This window comes from Electrophorus electricus, chromosome 12, assembly GCF_041902795.1.
Source record: "Electrophorus electricus isolate QZ-2024a chromosome 12, ASM4190279v1, whole genome shotgun sequence".
Lineage (NCBI taxonomy): Eukaryota > Metazoa > Chordata > Actinopteri > Gymnotiformes > Gymnotidae > Electrophorus > Electrophorus electricus.
Window position 1 is genome coordinate 23,893,498 of NC_137508.1, and position 7,866 is coordinate 23,901,363.

General features: G+C 44.1%; 1 non-coding gene across 1 annotated transcript; it reads right to left on the minus strand.

Moving 5' to 3' along the window:
* Positions 1-7,182: 7,182 nt before the first annotated feature.
* Positions 7,183-7,253, minus strand: trnag-gcc (transfer RNA glycine (anticodon GCC)). The gene has a single exon. It is a non-coding gene; the product is annotated as a tRNA-Gly (tRNA).
* Between the last annotated feature and the right edge of the window lie 613 nt (positions 7,254-7,866).

Sequence of the window (7,866 nt, forward strand, 5' to 3'; positions counted from 1 at the left end):
ATGACAAATATTATGGGCCGGCGGATCAACAAGCCGCTTTTTTACAACTTATTCCTCAGACACAGACAAGTCAATGCCCCCAAATTTCCTAATAATCTAGGCCCAAATTTTATGAACTTAGCCTTTCCCATTATTCTTGTTTATGTTCCTTTCTTACAAGGCAGATGTTGGTGAACTCGAAGGCTGCCCAGCTGGTTGCTGGAGATCTACCACCCCGCACCGCTTGGTTCCGACACATCTGGTTCTAATATTCAGATCCTTCCAGAGGCCGTGATTAAACACATCAGGTGTGTTAGATCAGGCTTGGAAGTCAACTGCTCCGGACAGTAGATCTCCGGGGCTGTGGCTGGGTGCCCCTGGTGTACATGGTTTCTCTCCAGGTGTTATGTCGAACCCCTACAAAGAGCTTTGCACTGTAACCGTGCACATGTGCTCCTCAGTGACTGTCATTCACAAACGTGGGTGTTCTTTGGGAGGTAAAGACCCCCCATGCTGTTTCACAGCCTCTGGACCCTGGGGGGCCTCCAAGGCTTCTTTCGTGTTAGGCGCCGGGTGGAGAAGCACGCGAACGCATGATTAATGAATGCGTCAGAAAATGAATGCAAGTGAACAAGATTGATTGCGGTTTAAAAGTCCTGCCTCAGAATTCATGATGGAACCTAGGTATAAACAATATAAAAGTCCTTAGGAGAAGCCAAGGTACTTAACATTAAGGGAAGGGGCGGGGCCAAAGGGCGAGAGCAAAACTCTGGTGTGTTTGATTTTTTTTAACGAGTTTTCGGATGGCTGAGTGTGTAAGCAGCACTACTGCAACCTCAAAAGCTCACTAGGTAGTTATAGAAGGGATCAGGTTCTTTTTCTTCATCAGTTCTGCTCGCCTGCACATAATCACCAAGATACGCCTGGGATAAATCTGCTCCTGGATTCCCTAATTTGACCGTACATTCTCTAATCCTAATCTTTTATCAACTCTAATCTATTTGAGAGTTTAAAGCTCTATTCGGATGGGCAGGATTAGTTTAACATGGGGAAGTGGGTAGTGTTAAAACCAAAATACTGTTAGTATTAGCAGTTTTATTAACATCTTGCACAGATGTATCTAAAATTACGTGAGTCAGGAATATAGACCAAATCCATGTCTTCTTGTTCACTTGGATTGATAATTAATATTTTGTGCAGCAGTACCGTTTTGCAGTTGTGACAATGAAATCTACATGAAATCTACATGTCACACGTGGATATTTTTTGTGATGGCAGTGAGTAAATCAAGTTGCCACTTCCATGTCTGTAACCAGGATGTCTTATCTTGTGCGAATCCATAAACATCATCCAGAAGCTGCTATGTAGTTTTTTTACGGACATGCTGGTGTTTGTGAACTGGCGTGCATGTGTGTGAACTGGCATGTGTCGCACACAAACAGGAAGAAAGCCAGTGTGGTGCATTCACAGACATAAAAAAAAAAAAACCTAATAAAATGTACATGGTTCTTTAATTTTTCAGATTGATGTATTTAGTGCAGAACTGGTCGGACACCTCTAACACGCATAAACACCTGTTAGTTTTTGTCACTGAAAATGTTCATTCTGTTTTTTTCATCATGGACAAAGCTAGAGGCCATTACATTCCAGCAAATGGAGCTTGATGACGAGTACATGTAAAAGCCACTGGTTGAACATTTGACAGCAGCCTGGCATTCAGTCTGTTTTCTTCTAAATAGATTTATCATCTCTTGTCACTCTGAAATGCAGCACAAACATTGATGACACAGCCTATTATTAGCCTGTATGCTTCAGCACTTAAACCTATTAACCATAGCTGTTAGAGACAGAGGGCGTGGGGGTGGTTGTCACCCCTGTTACCACAAAACCAACTTATTAGTTATTACTGAGTGAGCATGATGTGCTTTCTGGTGTGTGCTCTCACCACAGGGTTTCGTAATGGCTCCCGTGTTTTGATGGGAGATGTTCTCATTAGGATTTGACGTGCCTGCGTGTCCTGCGGACTAGGGCTTCCCACACTCCTGACCTGCTCTCTCTCCCACTTGGCCCTTCCATCCTCTGTTCACCTCTTCGTCATCTCATGTTTTTTGTCTTGTTCAAGTTCTCTTCTCAGTATCGCGTGCCGGCGGCTGCTCCCGTGGACAGGAGGGCGAAGAGCCGGAATGCCAAGAGGAGACTGATGGCACGTCCTGTCTTACCCCACTTCCCAAGCTCGCGGTCCTCCGGGATCCTTCCAGACTAGACATTGATTAGAGGGAGCCGAGGTGAAACACACAGCAACCACTGAACCAAAGCCTCCGTCTCCCTGATGATACCATGTCTAGGGCTCCAGTAAACACCATCCACCCCTCTGGCCCCTGTGGTTGCGCACTGCCTCCCTTTAGTCGGACCGGTACTGGCTCACCTCCTGACTCTGCCACAGGTGAGTCGGATCCACAGAAGGGGGCTGTGGCTGCCCTTTGTGCATAGGCATGCTCAGCAAGTCTTCCTGTGCTCTCGTGTGCCTCAGAATGACACTGGAGCAAGGGGACACAGGTCCTGCAGAGTAGCGGAGCTGGAAGCATTCGCTGTGCTTTCAGGGTCCACTGGGCAGTTCCTGGGAACGGGACATGTTGTGAGACTACAGACATGTCTGCAAAAACTGTTGAAGTTGCATGCAATTTTGTATTTAATATTAATTATGACCAATTATTCCCCCTTTTATTCTCCAGAAGAACCACACACCTGTTCACCTATTGAACTGTATGCATAACCTGACAGCCAGCACTAAAATAGCTAAAAACTGTCTGGTCAGGTGACCTATACACTGCTCATAAAAATCCTCCCTCTGTAAGCATGTTAAAGCTGATAGGTATGTGTCAAGCTTGGTGATGGATCTCCCCCATACACACACACACACACACACACACACACACACACACACACACACACACACACACACACACACACTTGTCAGCCCGGTGCTTTGATTATGTCCCTTCCCCTCCTGATGGGGTCCTGACATGCTTTTGTTGTGAGATTAAACAAAAATGAACCAGCCAGACACCACGCAAAGTAATCAAGAAAAAAGCTTTGGCATCTTGTCAAACTTCCAAATCATTTCTCAATGTGGATCAAAGCAGCTTTGATGGTGAATGCGCACAATGCGGGTGTATGCATTTATGTGTGTGTATGTGTGTGTTTGTGTGTGTGTGTGTGTGTGTGTGTGTGTGTGTGTGTGTGTGTGTGTGTGTGTGTGGGTGTGTGTCGACGTGCATTAGCTGACTTGTAACATTTATCATTTTTGACGGAAGCGAATTGCATTAAAGAAAACGAATTGTTCCAGGTGACAGGCTGACAGAGAGAGCTGGTTTTAATAGAAAAACGGGGGAACACGCACACATGCATGCTTACCCTGCAAGACATCTGGAGTGTGTACCCTGGGAGAGAATAACACACCTGGGCGGTGTGCCCTGAGAGAGCACAGCATGCTTCGGTGTAGCTCTACAGAGCTGGAGATGCGAGGCAGATACGGCTCCCTCGGTGCAAGCATCTTCCCACTTGCTACACACTCCGTGCCTGGGGCTCTGATCTTGTGGTGCTTCAGTGCGTGTGAATACAAACGTGCGCTCTGCCTGGGAACTCGGTGCTGAGATTGAACATGAGAGGTTTTCTGTGGGTAAAGAAGTCATTAAAAGATTAAAGGTTGTTCTCCAATGAAAGGACACTTACCTACATTGTGCCAGTTCACAATGTGGACTCCTGACTTAATGCTTTTTTGCTGTTTTGTAATATTACATCTTAAATATCTCCAAAGAGAATCTGCTGTGGATGGATTGGGTTCTCTGCGACTCTTCAATTGACAGCAGAAGATCAAGAGGCGCCAGCAAAACAGCAGTTTGGCTTCTGAAGAAAGTTTTGGAAATCTTTAGTGACCTCTGTTCTTTATCTGAAAGAAATCCCACCTGAATCCTTTCACAGACCAGTGACAGCTATTCAAAGACCTTTTGGTTTTCACCCAATCCACTATTGTAGTTCAGTGACAGAAAGATTATTTACACTTGTAACTGGTTTCAGTCTGTATCATGTTGAGTGACTGGTAAGCACATGACTGGCCTCATTGGTTTACAAAATTACATTGAAAGACTTAGTCAGGTGCTCTGCAGATCCAGGACGTTGTATGTTTATGAGTTACAGTTCTATGGTCTCACTAACTAATCCTAACAATTCATTTTCATACTTCTTTAGTTAAGTCTACAATTTAAAATACATTTTTAGAAGACGCAGATCTTATCAAATGCATGAATTCTCCTGTAAGGCATGAACAAATGACCACGTCAGCAACAGTTACAAACAGCACACAGACACACACGCGCACACAGAGAGAGAGAGAGAGAGAGAGAGAGAGAGAGAGAGAGAGAGAGAGAGAGAGAGAGAGAGAGAGAGAGAGAGAGAGAGAGAGAGAGAGAGAGGCAGGCACAAACAGCAGCAGCATACACAGAACAGTCCACGGTGGAAAACCTTTACGGATAAATAAAGGATAAATAAAACACCTTTTCCTCCGGATATGCCGGCGGCCTCCAATTAATGCAGATATGGAACAGTATTTTGCCAGTTGTTTTGGTTTCACCTTTGGGAAACCCAAAATTTGAAAATCCCTAATGACCAATCTGTGTCCACTCCCAAATATAAACTCACTCAAAGTATACTTAGAGCCACAATTCTTGGTTGACTCTACAAGCGTATGATACTTCAGAATCTGTGTACAGTTTAAGCTTGTTCGGTTGATGAGTCAAAAGAACAGCCCACCTCTGACAAAAATACTATTGCACTTCTCATCTATAATTAAAACATCAGAACTTCTGGCAGCTTTATCACAAAATGCATATTCTAAATACACACCTCAAACATCTGGGATTTTATTAAACAAATCCTGTATACAGACACTGTACTGTGCAAAACAGATGATCAGTCCTCGCATATTATCTGTTCTGTGTCTAGAGATATAAATTACAAGCTATGTTTCCTCCTCTGTTACAGTCATGCTCAAACTGACACTAACATCCTTTACTACACACTCTGTGACACACACCGGCTTGGAGTCCACATGCGTCACCTGTACACTGACCCCGGCCCAGTTTCACATGTCGTTGAGGTCCGGCCAGTCAGACCAAACCCCACATCCATCTGCGTTCATATCCAGCTTACCAGAAGGTTTCTTTCAGAAGCCCAAAAAACTGAGCTGAGTTTCACTAGCATATGGGACTTTTCTCCGTTTCATATCGAAAAAGAGCGAACCTCTGGCCATTTCCCCAATAGTGTCGTCGTCACATTTGCACATACTTAACACAGACCAGTCTGGTGAGATAAAAATCCACTCAAGATCCAGAAAGAGCCCCAACACGCTGCTCACAGAAGATAATATGTAGCATTGTGTATGTATTCATACCAAACCAGCCTCCCACTGCCTTACAGCCCTGTTGTTCTAACCACCGTAATGGAAAATTTATCATTAATCAACCTCTTGAACAGTTTGTGCAGTAAGTTAAGATGTTACAGGCGCTTCCTCTCGACTCTCTGACCCCGACCTTGCGCATTATCTGACCCACCCAGGGTTCCTGACACTGGTGCTGGGAAGATCGAGGCAACAGGGCAAAACAATCCCTGGTAGGAAGTTGTTTTCTCTCTGCTGTGGATGAACAGTATAAAGATGACTGAGAGAGGGGGGAACTTGCCCTCTCCCTTACACCCGCCATGTGCCTGTCCCTTAGAGACGCTCGTGTGCGTAACTGGGACACCCTCAGGCCGAGGCTTTGGATAAACTTTATTTCTCTTTTCTTACCCTTGCCGGAGAGTCAGTTCATAGCGGAACAATTGCTGCAATCATTGTATTGTTTCTCTAACCTGTCCAGGAAGATTTCCACCACACCACACAGGACCACCGTGAGGTACATGGGCACTGGCACAGAGACGATGCTCTTTGGCTGGGGTCGTCTGCCACACGCGCCCTAACTTCAGGATCACTGCCAGCGGGAGTAGTTTGTCCAGCCTGGTCACATACTCTGATATTCATCCGCCTGTTCTTTCTGCTCTATTCTTTCTACTTTCTACCAGCAGTGTGAAATTTGCGTCCTAACTATATTTCCTGCCGTGCGTAAACCTGAATTGATTTAAAATTTATGATAAAATGTGGTTTTTAGTCAGACTTCCAGTGATACCGTTTCTTCCCCCCACTGACGAAAAGCACAGGTGCTGTTCAGCGAGTCTTTCAGCACACTCTCCTAACATGATGAAATCTGCACATCAGCGCACTAATAGTGTTAGGTGAGATAGCAGGTGGGGCGCATTGATCTGTTTTTCAGGACATCATACATTTATCTACATTAACGGGGACAGTTAAGGCAGGTGTGGATGTAAGTTTCCAGTGGAGCAGCGCTCTCATACAAACGCCATTACAGGCACCGCCGCATATTCACACTCACATGCACACGCATGTACAAATGTTTATGTGATTATTGCCTGTGGTCTAGTTGTGCTTTATTCTCTCACACACCACCACCACCACTTTTCCACAGCTATCAAGCAATGTACAGTTAGCTAAATTGAAATGATGATTGTGTTGGTCCGTTCACCAAAACTGCCTCTGGAGTTCCTCACCTGACCAGTTTTGTAAGATCTAGGGTTGCATGGGGTATGTTACCTTCTAATGCATATTTTAAGTATTTAACTTTGCGTAATTTTCCCCTCAAAATCACATAATTTATTTCATAAAGTCCACTTTTAAGCTTTCAGTGAAAAATTTAACTAAAGTAAGAAACATGAAAATTCATTTGAAAATTGAATTTTTAAATGCCTTTAAATGTATTAGGAGAAATTTCATAAACCTGTAACATGCACCTATATATATATATGTGTGTGTGTGTGTGTGTGTGGTTCAGCAAACCGAGCTTTTTGTAACGTTACTGTGCAGCCAAGCCGTGCAAGACTGTATCTTTTCACTTGTCCCTCCCCCGGCTGTGAGTGCACATAAACTTTCCTTCAGGACCTTGACTCGGTTACAATTTACAATATCTACTCCCCTGCTTTTCAACTTTCCTTTTTACAGCTTTTCTTGTTCTTTTTCAACCTTTTTGTCTTCGTAACTATAAATTCCCATATTTTTAGACCATAAAAGATTCGGACAACGAGGTGAAAAAGAAGTCTTGCATTGGCCGGGAATCGAACCCGGGCCTCCCGCGTGGCAGGCGAGAATTCTACCACTGAACCACCAATGCTTGGACGTCAGAAACGGTGTTTTAAAGGCACATGTACTCTTTAGTGACTACATTACAATGTCAGGATTCAGATAGAGCTCACATCTATCGGTTAGTCATTCTAATCAAGGACTAGTCCGGGGGATTGACATATTTCACCTATTTTTACATATTAAGCGGCACGTGTACACCTGCAGCAAAACAAAGTGCCACTCGCAAAATTACTAAACTAAGCACTAGGTAACTAGCATGTCAGCAGTGTTGAGTTTAGAAGAGAGCAGATATATTGTCTTTATTGTCCACAACGCAAACTTCCTGCTGAAGTTCTATCGATCATCTTCATTAATTATATCAGCTCTCTCTCTCTCTCTCTCTCTCTCTCTCTCTCTCTCTCTCTCTCTCTCTCTCTCTCTCTCTCTCTCTGTGCATAGTTCCATTGCTATCTGGCTAAACGACATAACACTCCAAATAAAACAATCAGTAACTTCATAACTATGCATTATGCCAGAGCGTTCTTGCACCCTTTCATTTAGTTTATTATTGTAATAAATTACACAAGGACACATAGTCACATGAAGCAAAGCTTTAGCTAGTTAACGTACTCGTGTTTTCCCCCAAACCACACGGATATCCG